We start from the raw sequence: 22545 nt of genomic DNA, 5'->3' as shown, positions 1-22545 counted from the left end.
AGTCCTGAGAACTGAAAGTCTTCTTTCCTGCAGAAAGGACAGTCCTTTTTCCAGAAATGCAGACTTATTCAAGGAAGTTCATTGACAAAAGCTTAAGGATAATACTTTGTATTTTTAAATCACCAGTTGTGAAATCCTGTTCCTTTGAAGCAAGAATGTGATATAAGTGGAACATCCAGCTCACACCAGAACTGAAATTTGCAAGTGCATGGGAGGGTCTAGTAAAGAGGTGAATTCAACACTTAGAGAAATTGTATTTCTGCAAGCTCGTCTTTTACCTTGTTAGGCATTTATATACACTATTTTAAAACATAACTTACTTTTTTGACCAAGAAGGATTTTATAATTTTTTTTATGGCTTTGACACTTAATTCATTAATGTTATTTAAATGCAAATTTTATATGTGCAGTATGATTATTAAAGCTTGGTTTTCTTCCAAGTTATCCCACTGGGCCATAACGTATGCTTTAAGACCAGTCTACATTTAGACGGTTCTGGGATATGTATAATCACACTGAATAATTCCAATTCTATTTGTTTCCTTGGAGGTTTCTCAAATACTTTGATGCATTCTACTTCTCTGTCTTTGCCTTCCTCATCAAAGTCACAATGAATTCCCATCAGAGGCATTATAAAACTATATCCTCAGGGTTATGATTTTTTCTCAGGCAGACTGAGTAAAACTCAGTTTTCTCCTTCTCCTATACCACTATTATTCAGTGAGGATTTAGAAATTATAAGTTTCATTGGCTTAGATTCAAAGGGAACTTAGGAGCTAAAGCATCTCAACACCTAATTTTTAACTACTGGTCCCAAGGATGGAATCATAACATAAAGCTCCCTATATGATACATTAGAGAAGTTAGACTTCTTAAAATAGGATCCACAAAATGTGCATGCTAAAGAAGGATCTGTGTACACCGCATTTAATTCCTTCTCTTTTTTTGAGAAGATACAGCCTATGACTCTCACTTGTCATGCCCCAGCAGGACTGTTCTACCATCTCCCTTGCTTTGGATGCCAGGGTGAGCATATCAGATATGTATGTAAAATGTTTCCACAAGTATCACTCATCTACGAGTAGTCTGCTAGGTTTTAATCTTGTGACAAAAGCCTTCAAGAAAGGTGTGAGAAGGCCTGAAAGCTGTATTTTCCAAGGTTTACCTGAGCATTTCATTCACTGACTTTCATTTGGCACACAGATACTTTGGTTATGTTTATGCTGGTAAACAGAATGGAGAAGGACCAACATTGCTATGACTAACCTGTATTCCGTATTGCTGGGCAGGAATACCCTTAGCTCTCCTTAAAAAACTGTTCTTTGCTCTTCTCCAGGCTACTTTGCACAGCCTGGGAAGGTTGTAGCTGTCATGAAACAAAACTTTCAGGGAGTATTTTAATATAGTTATCATGTACTCAACTCCTGGACACTTAGTTTGCTACTCTAAGTGTGACCTTTATGGGCTAGGATGAAAATGCAATGCCTTCTGATTCTCAGGGGAAAGCATTATTATTGCACAACTAGGAAGAAGAGTTACCTGTTATGTTCACCCTACCTGGGAAAGTTTATTCCCCTAGATGTATGAACACATTCAACTAGGAGAAGGAGGAATATGTGTACACCTTGTGCTCTGATGCCATGGTGGCCCTGAGGTCTCCAGGAACCATCAGAGTCACACAAATAAATGAGTTACAAACTTGATTGTCTCTTGTTGTCTTGTAACCTGAATAACTCTGGTTTGTAAGGCAGCTACTCACTTCAGGCACAGCCAGGGAAAAGGAAGCATTAGATGGAAAAAAAAGTTATATTGACACTATTCTAAACAGCTGCACAATGCATAGTCCATTTAGGGAACATACAAAACATATATGAAAAAAAGGAAACGTAACACAAAGACTGCTGAAGGCTGCTGGTCAAAAACTAAAATACTATGTGCATTATAAAACCCCCTGACTTAACATTTATAAAAACCCACTGTGATTAGAGTACAATGTTAATGGAAACATGTATGTAATTAATATTTATGACCTTAGTGAGAATTGGCTCTATTAACTTGAGTACAGATGGTCAGATATTTTCCAGGGAAATATTTTTATTAAGAAATGTTTCACTGAGCCTGACTGCTTTGTTTGACTCATCTCAGGTTTGACTACATTTTGCCAAAACAAAAGCAGAGCCTCTTGTCCTGCCAGGCTGCTTCAGAGCAATCAATTTACTGCTGCCAAATTTGTCAGGTCTGGGACAGATTCACCAGGCTAGTTCCAGAATGGGAAAACGGAAAGCTTTCTTATCAAAATCTGGGGCATGTTCACATAACTGATTTGTTCTCGGTCAGTCTACGGGAAGGATCTGCACTGGAGCCACTGACCCTGGAACCAGCTGGCAATGGTGTGCCCACTTCTGCAATGAATTGTCTGGTAACCCAAAATTTACCAAGTTCCTTTGGCTTGAGAGGCTACACAGTGGGGCTGACAGTCTTACTAAAGGCCCCAGTCTGAATACCTGGCAGCCACAATGCAGCAGAGATTGCAAGCTTTGTGCAACAAAACCAGGACCTAGAAGCCCTTACGGGCTTCTCCGTTCTGTCTTTTAAGCTGACTTGCATGCTGAGGCATCCTGAAGACACAAAGCACCAAAGCGGCTTGACAATGCTACTTGTCCATTCCTCTAGTCAATGTTATCTGATGTCTTGGGCTCAGATGCAGTAGTTCAGAAATTCTTCTTTTACGGAAAGCTGTATGTATATATACATTTACATATATATATATATGCGTGTGTATATATACACACACAAACATATATATACATGCACAAACATATATACAAACACATATGTATATATACAAACCCACATATGTGTACATGTAAAAAAATATATGTATGTGTGTTTGAATGTAATACCAGGAATCTTGTCAGTTCCAGGGATGAAATAACAAGAAACCATTAAAAGGTTTCGTCTTCACAAAATGCCACACTTAGGGAAGAACCTAATGAATGTAGTAAAAGCCTCCAGGTAGTCTGTCCTATATGGCCATAGACAGTGCAATACAAAGAACACCTTTATCTGTAAGAAAAGTAATGATACAAAACCAAACAAAACCAAACAAACAAAAAAAGCAGTCTAGAACAATAAACATTTGTTTTCATCATTCTCAGCTACATAAGTTGGAGAGGCTCATTTTCTGTTCTTAGAATAATTTTCATTCCTTCCCCCTCCCACCCCAGACTATTCCATTCTTGCAGTTAAATCTAAAATCAAATTTTAAAAGATTAATTCTCAGGTTTTTTTGGTAACTCTTCTCTCCTCCCTGTCTTGCCAGGATATCTATTTTTTAATATTTAATCAGAATGGATCCAACTGTCAATTGTAAAGGAGTTAAGGATAACAGTCCAGCATTTCACGTCTTAGACTGTTAAGCCGTAGTGTGACAGTTTTACTGTTTTCAGCTTCAATGTAAACATGAAATGTCACACAATAACAACAACACAAAAGTATTATATATCCAGATTTCTCAAGGTTTGCTTCCACATTTGGCATGAGATTTTTATCTGACCCATTCAAACAGCTCCAGCTTAAAATGAGGAAATCAGTATGTTAGTATTTCAAGTATATTCACTACACTTTTTTGCCTCTTTTATTCTTTTCTCTTTTTCCTGAAGATTATTTTAAAAAAAAAAAAGTCTCTTAAGAAGTGTGGGATTTTAGTCCTAAGCATTGAGTAGTTCTATTTTGAGTGTCCAACATAAGGTATCTGAAAAGAGAACTTAAAATAAAAATTTTAAATAAAATAAAATAAAAAAAGCCACAACACAGCCAAACAAAAAAATGCCCTGCTGGCTGCTTATGTTCTGTTAATCGATGTTGTCTAAGGAGTCCTGAAATGGGAAATCTGAAATCATGTCTTTAAATCTGCATTTCTGAAGTGCTTTCAGGCTTTTTATTTCAAGACTTCTATTGCATTTGTGAAAAAATATATAGTTCTAGTTATTTACAAGACTATAAAAAATTAAGTAATATCAGATAACTCAGCAAGTTGATGGCAAGCTAAAGAAACTGAAACCCCTTCATTTGAACTACATATAAGACCAATTTTTGGGAAACTGCAAAAAGGACAACAGCATCCTCAATGATCTCAAGGATTAGTCTCAAGAAAATGTTCAGTAATGTTAATATAAAAGGAAAAGTGCTGCAAGGAAAACAACCCAGAAGAATAAAGCAGGGAAGGTATCCTTTTGGGCTTGTGAACTAGGTAAGAAAGGCTGCCAAAGTTTACCTACTAATGATAAAAATTCATTGGCTGAACTCATGTAAGACAATGGGATACCTTCTTGAAAAAATAGCTAAGGATAAACAAATCATCTTAACTGTTATGGAATTTCTTGCTTTAAATAGAGAGGACATAATTAAAATTATTTATTTCCCATTTAAAAATAACAATTGGGAATAGTAGCAAAAAATGGGGATCTGAAAAGTGTCCAAAGGTAGTTTAGCTCTGCATTACAATCCTTTTCCTACTCTTTGATAAATTATCTAGTGACAAATTATGAAAAAAATATGACTTAGTGACACTAAACTGGTACTATCTGGGTGAAAAGTATCCACACTACTGAAAGTGCTTCAGACATATGGGTGAAAGTAATCTGTAGACTAATATACGTGTTCGTACATGCTGCTGCTATACCATTTGTGTGTCACAGTGTCATGTGCACCAAGACAGGATCATTAAAATACACAAATGGCTTAGTTGATCTCATCTGGACTTGTGAGAGAAAAGCTCAGACAGGCCTGACCTGCAGTAACAGATTGAAAAATCCAAAAGAGACTGAGCCTACATATCAGCAGCTACATGTAATTTTTAGCTCTAGATTTGAAGATGGAGCCAATAAATCTAAAATAGAGTTTCAGAAAGTTAATAGCTTTTATACTTTGCTCACTAAACTTTCCTTCCGTTAATTCTTGCCTCAGTGGTGAAAATAATAGTTGGTTTTGATCTCATGTCAGTTCAGGAGACAGGTGCCAGCCAAACAACACAGAGGATTTCAGTTTTCACTTTAGGAAAACTGAAGGAAGATCACATGCTGAGCAGGAGAGCATGAAGACTGTTTGATAAGATTCCATTTAAGTGAGCTGACAGCAAGGATAGAAGTGAATTGGGAAAACCTCACCCGGGTAATATCTGTGAAAGAAACAATCAGTTTGACATTTCCCAGGTTAAAGATCTCACATTATCAAAATGGACGTCAAGTGTTCCTTTTTAAAGGCAACAGAGCCAATACTGGGATCACTTTAACTTATTTGGGGCTGAAGAAATTTTTTTCTTCCTATGGTGAACGTAACAGATGAAGAGTTCTGGAATTACACTAAATATTGTAATAAGTATTGCTGCAAATGTACTGTATCTTGCCTTGCTGTATTATATTCAAAGACTGATATAAGTGTTAAGCTAACTCCATTTCTGATTTTTTACATTTTAAATATTCTGTCATATCCTTATTATCATCTCATTACTAAGCAGTTAGCTAGAGAAAAGGACAAAGAAGGAAAAAGAAAATTAGATGCAACACTATAGGGCATAGTTTCACCTTGATGAGCAAGAGTAATTCACTAGGGGTTACTGAAAGTCATACACATGCTTCAGAGGAATAATGCCCTCAAGGCATTTTGAAATTATTAAAATGTTAAAGCAACAATATTGATTCATTTATATAAAAGACTAAGTTATTAGTACCAGGTAGGAATACATGTAGGGAAAAATCTATACAGACAAGAGAAAAATAATTAAGCTGTTAAAGAATTGCTTCTTTTTTCAGTGTTTGTGGCAGAGAGGAAATGTGAGAATAAAATAACATTGTAATTTGAAAGTTAAAATGGTTAAATGCATACATAAAATATTAGCAGTATCTTCACTACTTTACAGGGACTTCTGAACATTGTCTCATATTCTTTTTTGGAGGGGAAGAAGGAGATGGGGTTTGAGAGAAATACCTGAGAAATGACTGAATCCCAAACAAAATGCATATGTGATCTGACCAGGTACAAACTGAACCCTCTTGACATTAAGGGTTCAATCTCAAAAGGTGCAGCCTCCATTAACCATGTGTGTGCTTCAGTGCTCTGCTGGAATACTGAATACTCCCATCGCATACATGCACACACATACATGGACTAGTTATTTCCTCTGAAGTTGTTTCCAGTTCACCAGTCACACACTGACTCAAATACTAAAAATCCCATCAAAACCAGAAAAGCACTGTCATCAAAATGGCTTCTGTACTGGAAAACACAAAGAAGCTCTGTTTCCTGCTCACTACCACTAGCTTAGCTTCGTAGAGAAACTGAAATTACCCTCATTAGCTTAAATTCATGCAAAGGATAAGTCCCTGAAGAGCAATCAGAAACATACATTTGCACTCTGGTGGACTGCATTTTCACTCACGCATCCTGCTGCCTGAAACCTGGACTGTCTGTACACGGGTGTCCTCAGCTCCAATTTACCAGTGCAAGAACTTTCAGAACTGACTATAGAGAAAATACTATGGCCTGCCCTGACCTATGAAACGTTCCTGAAAGAACCAGTACTTATGGGTGAATGCCCATCAGGTACACACTGTTGAGCTGCAATGCCTTCTTAATATATATCTATTTCCTTTCTGAACTTCATCTTTCCTGAGCAGACACAGGAATGCCCTACAGTCTGCTTAGGAGTTTTCTCCTGTTTGTACACCATGACCGCAGTGCATTTGCGGTAGATGCTGCCTGTTTCATGGAATTTGTCTTAAAGACTTAAGTGTCTGAGATCAATAGAAAGAGGTTCTCAGCGAAAGCAGTGTCTGATATAATGATCAAATTATGCTTTATTTTTTTTAGTCTGTGAAAATGTTAATGATTATCACACCAAAGTGTGTGATGGCACCAAAAGCAAAGGCTGCTGAGACAGCTTTTTGGGTATCAAAAGTAACAAGCTGGCAGGACTGGATTCCCTCTGTAATCAGAAAGGAGGAGAATCTTTAGATTCATTTGAAGTAGTAACATTTTGATGCCCAGTCACATATCTGAACGCTACTTTTACCAAACCTGCGCCGTTAGTGCAGCTGCCTTTCCACAGAGAGATCTCTAGGGACATTAAAGTACCAGTGTGCAAGAATAAGATGATAAAATTAAGCCAATTTTTTTTTATTAATTAAATTTTTAGTTATACAGAAGGACCAACAATAACTATAGCAATTACAGTGAACTGAGGAAGATACAAAAGCCAAAAATAAAACCATTGTCATAAAGTATAGTATCTTATAACTTCCATGTTTTGTGATTTTAGACAATACAAATAAAAACAGCCCAAAGTGGGCAATAGGAATAGAAATAAACCACTGAGAACACAGAATAAATGTCTAGGTCAAACAAAGAAATGTCAATCTGAACCAGGAAACCATCACTGTTAACAACGATATTACTACCTTGGACATTTCAATAGGCCCAACATCAAAACTCCTCTTGTAGACTGAAATTCTGTGTTCACCTTATTAGTCAAACAAATAAATGCCATGTAATTTGGTGGTGGAATACTTCCATACCTTCAAGGATAATCTTTTACAGACTGCCATGTTGTAAAACTTTATAAATTAGTTCTGGGTGCGGCTGGAAGAGGTCCTTAGTTCTATCTCCCCGCTTAAAGGCAGAACCAATCATACTTATGCCAAATTAAGTCACACTTTAAAACAAGTTTCATAAATAGAAAATACATGTTTGATCAGTCATTTTGATTTATTAATCATTTTGATACCAGTAAAAACACAGCACTTTTGTGCATCAACAAAGAAACTCTTGGGATAGGCAAATAATTTTCTTCACTGATGTGACTAAAGAAGCCACTAATGTTGTCCACAGGAATAATGCAATTGACTGTGTGTAAAATCACAATGGTGACAGTAGTGAAGTCTTGAAAAAAGCTAATTTGGATGCCAGCTACAGTTTAACAGAGTTTAATGTATGCTTTTTAATGTGATGAGCTCTGTGTCGTCATGCCTGTATGGTTGCAAATAAACTTCAGCTCTGAAGTCTCTAGTTTTTGCAGACGCTTCTGCAGCCACTTTACATTGCAATCAGATTGCAGTGGGGCAGGCTGAGTGCAGTGAAAGGGCTTACGAGGAACCAGTACTGAAGTATGGTTTTCCTCACAGTTCTGCACTGTGTAGGAGGAGTCTGAATCCAGCCTGGGTAACACGTTATTAAATAATTTATTTGCACCCATGAATAGCTACTTCAGTATGCAGATTCTTACAAAACATGTGAAAAAGAATTCTGCAAGTAGCCTGTTCCCAAGAAAGCACATGGCCTTAGGCTCCTGCCTGTTCTCCTCCTACTTCAGTAAGGTTGAAATCTACTTTTCAGGTAAAGACTGTTCACAGATCCTTTTCTACTTCTTTCCCTGTGTGAGTGGACAGCAAAGCAAAGCAAAAATAATCTCTATCTTTCATGATTTTCCTGTTTTATGTAAAGTTTGTATTCATTATTAATGGTGGTTTAGAGAATATTTACACATTCTCTATCTTAGAAGGACTATATTTAGTGTCCATTGTTTTTCCCATGCTAAATATGATGTGTAACAATGAAAGTCAAAATCAGGAGGAAGGAATTCTTTTATTTTATTAGGAAATCTAAAGGAGAGGTCATATAGCTACTGTTTTAATGAGAACTGTAAGGTCATAAATATCATGTCATTAGTTTGAAAAGTTTAACATTAGCTCAGTGCTAGTTCTTGGCCCGAGTAACTTTTTTTTTTTTTTTCTATTTTTATTCTAAGCCATATTTACAATTTGTGGCATCCACAATAAGCAAAGGCAAACATAAAAAAATTATATCGTTTGCAAAGCATCTTGTTTTGAGAACAGGGAATTTAAACATCTTTTTCGGAAATTGAAAGGTGAACAGAATTTGAAGCCTTCAAAAAGGCACAGTCTAAAATTATAATGGTTAGCAGTAAGGAGTATGTTAGACTATTACTCCTGCTATGCCAGTTGGCATGTGTAACTTCCACTTAGCAGTAAAGAATGTTGCTAATGTGCCTCAAGTGTTTCTAAATTCAAATTAAATACTTCCCTATTCTGTGTGTATGCTGGGACCAATTTTTCATGGCTTCAATAGATCAAACTATGTCACTCAGACTGCTGTGCCCACCCTGATGCACCGACAAGAATAACTAGGGTAATTTTGGACTGGTTTTTTTTGACTCAGGGTTTTTTGGCTTGGTAGTTTTACTTTATGAAATAACTTACCTGCTGAAAACACATACGTATTAACGGTAACAAGAATTACAATGTCAGAACAGATTAACAACCATTCATGTCTAGAACACTCCACGCTATACCAGTGTGGCATACATCAGAAATGCAAGTAAAGCCATCAAACACTTGCCACCTATGCCATACAATTTATTTCCTTTATCTGTTTAATAATAATTTCAGATCCTTGTTTTGCCATTACAAATCTTTTTTTTCTGCGTATTCGTATCTCAGTTTTCTTGAAATTGAAAGTATTATTTTTCTCTATTTTGTGCTGGTTTAAAAGCTATGATTTGCAGAACATATTGAGAACATCCCACTCAGAGCTATTCCATTTGGGTACACAAAAAAAGACATCCAAAATGACTACTTATCTCTGAAAACCTATAAAATAAATTTCTAATATTTCCCTGAGTTTTTTCTTAGCCATTTGCTTTTGAAATAGTTCATAACAATTCGAGTCACATCAATCAATTCAATATACAAGCACTGGTCCTTCATCCAGCACCTAAACTGGACTGCTACAGCTTTTCTGTGAGAAGGTGTTAGCTCAGAAAAGGCCAGAAACCCTTACTGTGTCATTTTGTGGTTCCTTTGTTCTCCCTCCTCTCTTGGGTGCATATAAAATGGTATGGCAGACTCTGGCAGTAAGAAAGTAAATTCCCTTCCTGTTTATGCAATGTGTAACATTTTGCCTTAACATAAATTAGCACAAACCCCAACGTTAAAAGCAGCATCTTCGTTCACCTGTCACTGCTGTCTGGAACTTTTCAGCAGAGGGAGACACTGAAAACCTGATCATGCTTTATTTCTTTCCAGTTTGGCTTGAGGGTCAATGAAGATATTTTGTCTCATTTGACTAATTTGTAATTCCTTTCAGCAGCCGAAGTGCAGAAGTTTAACTCATAATCAGAAGATGAGATCACATTTTCTGTGTAAGACATGGTGGGTGGGGAGAAATATGAACCAAAACCAAAAGAGAAAGAATTGTGTAGAAGTAAGGAAGAAAGAGAGAATGTGAAAAAAATGTTACTGGACTGTACAGAAAATAACTAAAGAAAGTAAAAATACTTTAGAAGAGATAGAATTTATTTTAGGAACATCAATACTTGGGATTAGGCATTTTTTTTTTCCTTCTTTTTTTTTTTTTTTCTTCCTCTGACTGATATGATTGAGTGTTAATTTACCAGGTCAGTCTGAAATTTTGCAATCTGATTGCCTGTTTGAAACACAAATCTTTGGAAAGTTTCAGCAAAAGAGGTCCAATTGATTGACATGAAAAACTGGTGGTTATAGTCTCAAAAGCTGTTTTCATTGTTTGTTTGCTTAATATTTACTGTTCATGTATTCATTCAGAGGTGAAACTGTTCATGGGTAGCTGTGGTGTCAAGCACTGCAAGTAAGATCTGGTACCATCATTGCTCTGCATACAAGTTCCCAAAGGGCACAGAAACACACAAGGAGTCAGTGATACAGCATTAGAAAATGTCTTGAAAATATCTCCAAACTAGGAATAGAACATAATAAAGTAAAAAGTGTGGGAATCATGACATGATGATAAGGAGAGAGATTAGCTAAAAGACCAAGAAACAAAGACAGAAAATGTGATTCATATGTATCTCCATATATATTTATGCTCTGCATATAAAGTGGCAGGAGACAGAGAAAGCATACATAATGTGACTATTTAAGGACATTCCACCCATAGGATAAAATTAAATGTTTGAGTCCTCAATGTGATGTTAGAAAACTTTGCGAAACCAACAAAAAAGTGGCTTTTTGAAAGCCTCTACAAGGAAATGGTCTGCCTTTGCCATTCTCTACTTCATCTTGTTTCACAGAGTCTGATAATCTATTAATATCATCATTTGCTTACTCAAGATCAAAGGGCAAAGGTACCTACTGTCTTTAAATGTCAGCATCATGTATCTGCATTTTCTACTGACTTCTATGGAATTAACATTTTCTGTTTACTTCATCAAAACTGTAGGAAATCACACCTTCAGCACATCAGCATTATTAAAGTTAAAAAGTCAAGTTCTAAAGAGAAGCTGAAAAATTAAACCTGTGCATGTAACCCTTATTTTCTACACTGTTATATATACAATTGTATTTTTGTTCTTAAATGTGTGGCCACATGATTACATGGTTGCATGTAATTGCATGAATGTTACTTTTCACAGTGATGTCTATCTCATTCTCTTCACAAAACTGATATTGCCTAAATAGTAAGCATTTGCTTATATTTTGCTGCTTCTAATTTTTTCAGTGGTTTGTTTATGATTTTGAAGAATACTGTACATACAATTGTTTAGTTAATTTGACTATTTTTTTTTTCTCCTTGTCAGCAGACCATTTTACAACTAAATCTTGGTCATTGCTATATAACCACTTGTTCTAAAATTATCATTTTACTCCGTTCTAGTTACCTTCTGTAAAATTAGACAGTAGTTTCTAAGTTGGAGTGAAGCAGCATTTTCCAGCGCTATTAAAAAAAAAAATAATCACACTTACAAGAGAGAACACAGTGTCACAGGTGGCTGAAAACATCCTGCAAGCAAAGTACAAGTTTCCTCACATACACAACAGAAACCACACTGTTTAGCATAAGACCCTAGGAACCTTCAGTGATTTTTTCATATGTTTGTTTTGGTAAATATGGAAATAAAATCTATGGGTTTGTTACTTATTTTTATTTCATTAATTTTATTATTTATTAGACATAACGCCTACCCCTACAATAAAAAAAACAACTTTCTGTACTAATCCTGATACTCACTGATGCCACACTATCAGAAGCACTCTTCATAAGGACTAGAATTATCTGTTCAGTGCTGATTTTGTCTATTTTATTTTTTCTTTATTTTTTCTGCAGTAATTAGGCATTTGGACATAAAATGAGTAGAAAAAAGGAATTTTTTTTATTACATTAAAAATAAATAAATCTTGCAGCCATTTATTTTCCAGTAAGTCTGTAGCCAAAAAAACTGAAGTTCATTTGAAAGCTAAAGCTTTACAAAATAACCTTCAGTGAGGAGCGGTGTCTTTCACTGTCCTATAGGAAATCCGTTTTGATTTGACAGAACGATAAGCCTTTGAAAACTGTGGACTGAAAATACACAGTAGACTTTTTTCTAAGCTCATAAAGTGCCCAACTGAGAAAGGATTCACTGCACATGAATAACAGCTAAATTAGCTGTATATTGAAAAGTCTCATTAAATGCAAGGCTGTAAGTCCTTGGCAGAACCTGGGTCCCAGCGAAGGGTTTCTGCACACTTTGTCAGGTACTCTGGAGAGATCACCATTCTGACCTGGTATAAGATCTCTTCAGCATTCTTTGGCTGATCTGAACTTTAAACCATATGTTATAACAAATCTGAAGAATAGCTATGCTTTTTTGTTGTTGTTGTTGGGGTAGGCTAATTTATCTGTGTGCCTTTCAGGCATTTTTCTCAACGTGTTTCAAAGGAAGAAAGGACTTGGAAGCAGCTGTACCCTATTCTTCAGCTCAGGATGGTGTTATGACTTCTGAATGTATGACAGTCATCCACAAGTTCAAAGAACAGGTATATTTATGTTTTAATTCTACATGTATAGGAAAAGGCAGGTGCTATTCCTGTATAAAAGGCAAGACACAAGAGGAGAAATAAATAGTTAAAGAGGCAGGTGACAGTGAACTTCAAAATAATCTCACAAAAATAGCATTCTGTATGTAGTTTTATGCATGCATGTTGTTTTAGCTTCTGTAATAAGATAATAAACACCACTGCAAGTATTTTAAATGTTGATGGTATTTTCAAAGAAGGCTGTGAAGAAAATACGCACAGACGCTCTGAAATATCCTGTCATTGTTTTCATAATAATCACATTCAATGTATAATTTTGTTAAAATATAAAACCAATAATAATAATGATATTTTACAGTATAAATAATATTTCAGTATATGAATTTCAGTATAATTCACACTGAAATAATGAGTATGACATAGTGAATGTGTACTGAAATAGTGCAATACTATAACAGAAATATTACTATGGAGTCATAAGAATATGAAAATGAAGAAAATCTCCTTACCCTGAGTGACATGCAGTCTGCTCATGGACTGTTTTGACTCTGTCCTCCAGAGCTATACGCAACTCGGTTTTCATCTCTCTGCTAGTACTGAAAAGAGGTTCTAGACCTTTCATATCCTGTATGGAAAATGGAAATAGATTTTTCTAATCTCCAGACTAAATTCTCAATGACTTGCCAAATATTACTCCTCTTGTCAACTTTACCTTTCAAATTCAATGGTACATTTTCCCCTATTTGTTCAACACCTAGATGAATTTATTTAAAAAATTATAGTATCTTCTGGCTTTTCTATGGTATAGATTGAAGCTAGATTCATAATGGTTTGTTCAGGTGCTGTTAGCAGCCTAACTAACTTCACTGAGATGAGAGTTGCCTCATTTTCTCAGTTTCTAAAATTGAAATCTATATTTACTCTATTTTTTCTCTAGATGTCAGAGATAAGTAATCATGAGGAGTATGTGAGAAGAATGTTCTGTTTCTCTCCTGGTCAAACTTTGTTGTTTACATTAGGCTATTAAAGAAGAAATATGAAGAAACTCAATCTTTACTTATTCCTTGGGATCTCATTTAAGCATTAACTTAACATTTCATAATCTAACAAATATACACAAAGATGACTGTGCACCTGTACATGTGTCTATGAAACTGGGGATGGGTAATTATTTCCAAAAGTTTAGGAAACAATTTAGAAATAAAAATAATAAGCTATTAGGCAAAGTTTTCTTTTTTTAGGAATTATGGACACCTAATTTGGAGGAATTGAACTGGAATACCCTTCTCTTTTCATTTAAACTGATCGAATTACTTTCAGGAGATTAAAAAAATCAGTCATTGTTCATATAGGTTGACATAATGACTTTGATGGGAAAGGCTCTTCCTTCACTGTCAATTGTATATGAAGGACAAATATAGTTTCAAATACATGATTTTCTTCCTTTCATGAAAAAAAACCAAAACCCACCCAAACCCCACAAATAAATATTATCACTTACATAGGAATAGAAGAACCAGATCAAGAAAATGTTTGTACCATATGACTAGCAATAATAAAATACAGGTTTACGCCTACTTTATTTTTGCACATGTCCATCCCTTTGCGCTTATGTGTTGCATGTGAATTTCCAGAAAGTACTGTATCTTGATAATGAGAGTTGCCTAGTTTCCAGTATATTTGGGTGCCACAAACAAGTAAACATATACATAACATTACCCAGAGTGAAATCCACGCTGAACTGGTGAAGTTAGTTAGGCTTAGCAAAATTCATATGCATAATTTTTTTTTTCTTTCCTCTGGGCAGCAAACAGCTTGCTCAGTCTTAGGCTGTTACTAATAAGACTAATTTTCTATCACGTTATCAACTTTATTTTCTATTGTTCATGGGGAACTGCAACTTACGGAAATTCAGATTTAAGATAGTGCCATACCAGCTTTTCCTTTGAACGAGATTGCACTGGCTTGAGAGGTGCTTGTAATTCTGCTAGAGCCATGTGCTTAAAACAAAAGTAATGTGACAGATCTACTGAAACTTATGAATGAATTATTGCTGGAACACACAATACTTGATTTTTGCATTTATTATCAATCTTTTGGCAGCATAGCTGCTGCAGACGAAAAAAGAGTGTCTGGGCATTTATTCTTATTCATGTGTTGACCTTAAATTACCCCTTTCCCAGATGGCTAGTCATCTATAAGTACTGAAATACTAGCTGGCACCATTATGCTTGTCATACTATTGCAAACCTGTTCTCCATAAATTCTGTACCATATGAAGTGTTTTGTGACTACGTGCAAAAATAATTAATTCAATAAATAAATTAAAAATTAAAGAACAGAGATACTCTGTTTCACAAAAAGGAAAAAGAACATAAAAGATTATTATCCTAGAGCTTTTCAGATATTGTTCCCTCACTATTTGTTTTATTTAGATTTACTCAAATGAAATCAACCCTAGTGTTATACTGAAATGAGGCTATCACATTCTTCTGAGTACAATTCATCAATCACTGTATCAGAACTGAGGCTGACAGAAAAACTACTTTCATCCAAACATATGCTTGGGCAATCTTGGTCTCATGTTTGAACATAAACTCTCTTAAAACACTTTAGAGAGGAAAAAGAGTCCTAGCACAATGCAGAAAATGGCATGGTGAACACATTATGCCAAAGGGCTTGAAAACAGGAGAAAGTATTTGCCTCCAGCGATATCACTACATACTTCTCTGAAAAATCACCCTAGCCCACAGTTTAGCTAAAGTGCCTCTTCCACTCACGCAGAAAAAGCAAAATAGATTGAAGTGGAAATGACTTCTTTTGCAGTATACAGTACGTATTACAGCCTGGCATTGAAGTCCTTTTCTGAAGAGCATACACTCACCTGACCAGGGTCTATAGCATCAGCTTCTCTTTATGGTGAACTTTTTTTGTTGGGTTTTATTTTGGTTTTTTTTTTTCCCCATTTTCTACAGTTGTGGAAGTTCCTGCACACACACATCTTTTTCATTTCATCTCTCCAATTGCTAAACCATTTAGACATTTTAAGAGGGGTTGATAAGGCAATTTATAAAAATTTTTCTTTTATATATACAACACAAGTATTTTCATGTACACACGAGCACTACAGACACAGTTTTCACTTTTATTTAAAATTATACTTAGTTCTATTTCCACTATATTCCTTCAATTTGTTTTTTCTTGGTTTCAGGATTCATGTCCATATTTAACTAACTATTCAAAAGACTATTCATCAACTTCCAGACTTCTACTGTTCTTTCCCTCCAGTCTTCCTTAAGCCTCTCTCTTTTGTGAACAGACAGGACTTGTGAGTGATGTGATGGTTGGTGGTCCTCTTAAGCACAGCAATCATGAAATGATAGTTTTTGATTCTCAAAGTGAGGGTGGCAGAGTAGCAGGACTGCTACCTTTGCCTCAGGGGACAGACTTTGGCCTGTTTAGGAGCCTGGTTGACAGAGTCCCTTGGGAGCAGTCCTGAAGGGCAAAGGGGTCCAGGAGGACTTGACATTCTTCAAGAGGGAAATCATAAAAGCACAGGAGCAGGTCATCCCCATGTGCTGAAAGATGAGCTGGTGGGGAAGAAGACTGGCCTGGCTGAACAGAAGAGCTTTGGCTGGAACTCAGGAATAAAAAAAAGAGAGTTTATGACCTTTTGAAGAAGGGGAGGCAACACAGGAGTACTACAAGGATGTTGTGAGGTTATACTGGGAGAAAATTAGAAGGCTCAGGCCAGCTAGAATTTAATCTAGCTACTGCCATAAAAGACAATAAAAAAAAATTTCTATAAATACATTAGCAACAAAAGGAGGGCTGAGGGGATTCTCTGTCCATCATTGGATGTGGGGGGAAACACAGTGACAAAGGATGAGGTACTTAATGCCTTCTTTGCCTAAGACTTTCATAGTAAGACCACCTGTTACCCACATACCCAGCCCACGAGCTCGAAGACAGGGACAGGGGGCAGAATGAAGCCCCTGTAACCCAAGGGGAAATGGTCAGTGACCTGCTACACCACTTAGACACACACAAGCCTATGGGGCTGGGTAGGATCCACCCAAGAATAGTGAGGGAGCTGGCAGAAGTGCTCACTGAGCCACTCTCCACCATTTATCAGCAGTCCTGGCTAACTGGGGAGGTCCCAGAAGACTGGATATTAGCAAATGTGACACCCATCTAAAAGAAGGACCAGAAGGAGGACCCAGGGAACTACAGGACTGTAACTCTACCCTTGGTGCCAGGGAAGGTTATGGAGCAGGTCAACCTGAATGCCATCATGTGGCACATACAGGACAACCAGATGATGAGGCCCAGCCAGCATGGGTTTATGAAAGGCAGGTCCTGCTTGACTAGCCTGATCTCCCTCTATGGCAAGGTGACCCACTAAATAGATAAGAGAAAGGCTGTGGATGTTATCTGCCAAGACATTAGTAAAGTCTTTGACACCATTTCTGACAGTGTTCTTAAAAATCTGGCTTCTTGTGGCTTGGATGGGCACACGCTTCAATGGGTAAAAAAGTGCCTGGACGGCCAAGCCTAAAGAGTGGGGCTGAATGGAGTTAAATCCAGTTAGCAGCTGGTCACAAGTGCTGTTCCCCAGGGCTCAATATTGGGGCCAGTTCTGTTTAATAGCTTTATTGACAATCCAGACAAGGGGATCGAGTGCACCCTCAGTACGTTTGCAGACGACACCATGTTGGGTGGGACTGTTGATCTATTTAAGGGCAGAGAGGCTCTGCAAAGGGATCTAGGCAGGCTGGATCAATGGGCCAAGGCCAGTTGTATGATGTTCAATGAAGCTCAGTGCTGGGTCCTACACTTGGGTGACAACAACCCCACAGAACACTACAGGCCTGGGGAAGAGTAGCTGGAAAGCTGCCTGTGGGAAAAGAACCTCGGGATGTTTGTTGACAGCCAGCTGAATATAAGCCAGCAGCATTCCCAGGTGGCATCCTGGCTTTAATTAGAAATAGTGTGGCCAGCAGGACTAGGGAAGTGATCATGTCCCTGTACATAAATGGCACTAGCGAGGCTGCACCTTGAATACTGTGTCCAGTTTGGGGCCCCTCACTACAAGAAAGACATTGAAGTACCAGAGTGTGTCCAGAGAAGGGCAATGAAGCTGGTGAAGTGTCTAGACCATAAGTCTCATGAGGAGAGGCTGAAGGGACTGGTGGTGTTTAGCCTGGAGAAAGGGAGGCTGAGGGGAGACCTTATCTCTCTCTACAACTGCCTGAAGTCAGGTTGTAGCAAGATGGGTCTCAGTCTCTTCTCCAAATTAACAAGTGACAGGACAAGAGGAAACACCCTTAAGTTGTGCCAAGGGAGGTTTAGATTAGGTATTAGGACAAATTTATTCACAGAAAGGGTTGTCAAGAACTGGGACAGGCTGCACAGGGAAGTGGTTGAGTCACCATCCCTGGAGCTGTTTAAAAGACATGTAGATGTGGTGTTTAGGGACATAGTTTGGTGGTGGACTTGGTAGCATATGGTTAATGGTTGTATTCCATGATCTTAAAGGTCTTTCCCAGACTAAATGTTTCTATGTTTCTAGGGCTTATACTGAATTTAATTCACTCTTTACTCCCCAGTACATAATTTCCCCCCTATTTGCCTTTGGTTTATTAGATTCACTCTGACCTCATTCAATGCACCAGGGAGATTCTTCCTCTTGCCTTATTTGTCAGCTCAGCATTCTCATCCTAAATACGTTTATTGCACCAAAGTTCTTCTCAGTCCGTCGGTTTAACAGTGAGTCTTCCCTATGTTCTGTTCAATTTTCAGTTTTCTTTCCTAATCTATTTTTTCCATTTCTTATTTCTTATCAGCAATCTTGTTTAATTCCAAATCTCCCTACCCTAATCAAAATAATTATCCTCATTCCTAACCTATGCAGGTATTGATGTCTCTCCTCTATTGATCCCTGTGTTTTCATGGTTCCCATTCCATCAAATGAAATACTTGACAGTCTTTCTTTCCTCTTGCAACATGTATGACATACAACTATGCTGATAATTGTTCTTAACTGCATGTACATTATTTTTTACCTGAAGATTAATTTTAACTTCTAAATATTTCCAGCTTCCCAGAAAAAGAAGGCAAGATTGTTGTCCATAAAAGTTATCACTTTTCCAGGCAGACTGACCCTAGCAAGACTTCAGAGCTGAGATTTCTATCAAAAAATTCTCACATCAGAATATGCCATACTGCAAGGGTTTTTTTATTCAAGCTGATCAAGACAATTTGTTTCCATTTTTTACACTACATTCTCCTTCTGATAAGATTCCCAAAGGAAATTATAGAAGGAACAATGGATAAAGTAAAACAACCAAGGGCTGGAGTTGCGAGAGTTGCTTACTAAACAATGCAACCGAATCCCTGTTTAAAAAGTGTTGAATATAAGCATCTCAATCACCTAATTCATAACAGAGGATAAAGATGACACTTCCCACAAGCCTCCTACCTTCCCTTCTGTATTTCCTTCATGATGGCATACATTTTAAACTGTCTGTGCCTATAAAGGTTTAGCAGAAAGCTCCTATCAATTTATGTGAATCTAGAGTAAAGTTTTCAGGTGTGTCATTAAGTTGTAAAGTTTAAACAGGGTTCTCAGATTTAGTTCAGACCACTATTCCTGTTTCATTGCCTAGATTTCCCAGCATCTTCCACTTTTGATTACCATTGGAAGTCTACAAAGGAATAGAGTAATTCTTATTGTTAGTCCAGATTAGGGAGTAAGGGAAGATAATGGCTGACGAATTAGTAATGATTGATGCATTGAGAAACAGAATAATTTATTTCCAAAGAGAGGATAAGAAGCAATGAATATAAATTGAAATAAGAAATATTCAGATTACAGAAATTGCAAACATCTTTTTTATTCAAAACTAATAAAGGAATTCTCAGATTACCAAAGGAGTTTGGGGAATTTCTATTCTATTTTGGAATATCTAACATCTTAAGGACAGGTTAGACAAATATCTATTAGGAATATTTTAAGAATGTTAGATGGTATAAAACCATATCTTGGCTGAGAGGAAATGTATTTTCCCTGGACCTAATTTTTAGTAGGCAGCTGAGGTTGATAAACATCAAGAGAAAGAGAACAAGTCATATAGAAATAGTAAATATAGTTCTGTTTCCTAATACTTTCATAGTAAGATAAAACATTTTATTACTACCAAAGCGAGGTAATTAGCTATATGAAACCTGTTGTTTTTCAGCTCTTCCTCTGGCTTGCTACCCTCAGATTACATGACTCCATATTAACAGAAAGAGTTACTGAAAAAGTAACTACTTAACATTTTTTCCACAGTATAGTTGCAGTAAAAAATGATCACAAATATTTTTTTTTCCCAATTCAAACCTTACCAAGGAGAGAGAAGTTCAGATTCTACAGTATTAATTAAGGCAAACATGAAGATCCACAAAGTGGTAGTAACGCTTTAAGCTACATCACTCTATGAAAGATTCTTCACAGTCAGAAGGGTCTTACAAGAATTTCACATGAATGTCATATACCCAGACATTAAAACAAAATTATGTCATTCTTGATTGAGACTTCAGGCTTACATGTTGCAATCCATCTCCTGAAGTTTACCTGAAACAAGCCTCAAACAAGAATAAAGCAAGCAGAGTTGTCTGAACAAAGTCATTCAGAAACTTTTCATCAGCTTGCTGAATAAAAACAGGCATTTCAAGTATTAAAACTGCAGTTATAGCCAAGAATGAAAATAAACTTAAACATGCTTTAGATAATGTTTAATTTATGAATGGCCCTGTTGTATTAATATGCTTTAATTATATGTCTGGAGTATGCTTACTTTCTACCCTAGTATGTCTAGTTTGCAAGAAAAACATCGCTAATAATAAAGAAGTATATGTAAATATATTAATTATTAATTATTAAGAACAGCCTTGTAGTGTCTCAATGTGTTTCTTTTGAAGTCACACCTACTTCAAAATGTGGATAATACTACAAACTGCAGGCAAGAGTAACCATTCTACCTTTTCCTTGTGTACACTGCTGTGTGTACTACATAAAATCAAGTGCAGACACCGAAGATGGGTCACCAGCTTAAAGTACATGCCTAGTCAACTATTAGCCTAGTTAATAACCTACCTGAAAAAGCAGACAGGTTCAAAGCCTTATGAAATATCCATGGTTACGGATATAGAAATAATATATAGAAATATCTGAGGCAAATAAAATAGAAAAAGTCCTTCCTTTACTGCATAGAAGAAAAGCCTGTAGAACTGTGTTGCCATCGTCAGTGAAGATGAAGAAGTAAAAAGTATCATCTGACATAATATGATTAATTCCACCTAATATTAAAAAAAAAAGAACAAAAACAACAAAAAAACCCCAAAACCAAACCAAATCAAAACAACCAAAGAAACAAGCTTACATCACTTAGGAGATTCACTTTAATAAGAGGTACCTCAGGGGTGGATACATTAAAAAAAAATGCATCCAAGAAGTGTAGATCAGTCAGACTGGTACTCACAAAGCCTATCTTATAGGTATTTGCATCTCAGGTAGTTATCATTTATATAGTTGTAAGAAGGAACTAGGTATCTCTAGGTCAAGTTTTAGATTTCTAATGTAGGAAGAGATATGTATTGCTTCACGTTTTTATCACTGGCATCAAAATTGAGAGAAATATTTTAAAAAATCAACTAATACCACTTCCAGTTAATACTTAAATAACTTGAAAGGATTTTAAATTATGAAATTATACTTTTATTTGAATTCCTGTGAGACCTTGCTTGCAAAAAAACCCTCAGGCAATAAACGCTGACAAAGTTTAATCAAGAAAAAAAGGTACTTTGAAACCCATGGAAATACACTCTATAAGTAGTAAGAGGTAATGTGCTAACATGAAAAAAAAAAACACAACCAAAAACCCAACCCAAAGCTATGCTTTAAATCAGGTCCATCATCCTTTCAATCAGACATCCACTTTAATGGTTTGATGCAGCTTCCTAGGGAAAAAATAAAAAGGCAACTAAACTCATTATTCCACAAAACTTTGCATATTCACTTAACTTTATGCCCTCTGAACAGTTCAGCTAAATTCACTAGAACTGCTTACAAAGCATAAAGTTAAGCTCTGGTACAAGTCTTTACAATATCAAGGCCAGCATCTGCAACCCTGGGCATTCACATTCTCTTAAGCTGATTTTGTTTCCTCTTCCTTCTCCTCCATCCTGCCGGTGGATGTTTAGAATAACAATCACACTGGTTTTTGCTGTAAACCGAAAAAGACACCTGAGAACAAAATGTTCTTCCTTGCAATTTCCCAGGGGGCAAAGACACTAAACTACACATACATTCAGTTTCTGTTTACAAAATCAATGAAAATACCCACCACAAATCATGTGACTAACATTGGATGCAATTGACTTTAAAATTAATTCCTTTTCACAGATTCTCTGGAGTCAGAAGGGAAATAACACCATTCAAAATATATTAAGTGTACACCATTCAAAATATATTAAGTGTATTCTTCCATCTAATGTAGTTCTGATCCCTAAGATATATTTTTTTCAGACACATTCTGGTACCTTTCTTTTTTCTCTTTAAAGTGGCTGTCAGCAACTTAAACCTTAGCAATTTTTTGCAAACAAGAAATCAGCTTTCCCTTATTTTGCTATATCCAGCCCCTTTAAAAAAGAT

This window comes from Falco rusticolus, chromosome 6 (assembly GCF_015220075.1).
Source record: "Falco rusticolus isolate bFalRus1 chromosome 6, bFalRus1.pri, whole genome shotgun sequence".
NCBI classification, from domain to species: Eukaryota; Metazoa; Chordata; class Aves; order Falconiformes; family Falconidae; genus Falco; species Falco rusticolus.
Note: the sequence above shows the minus strand (reverse complement) of the source record.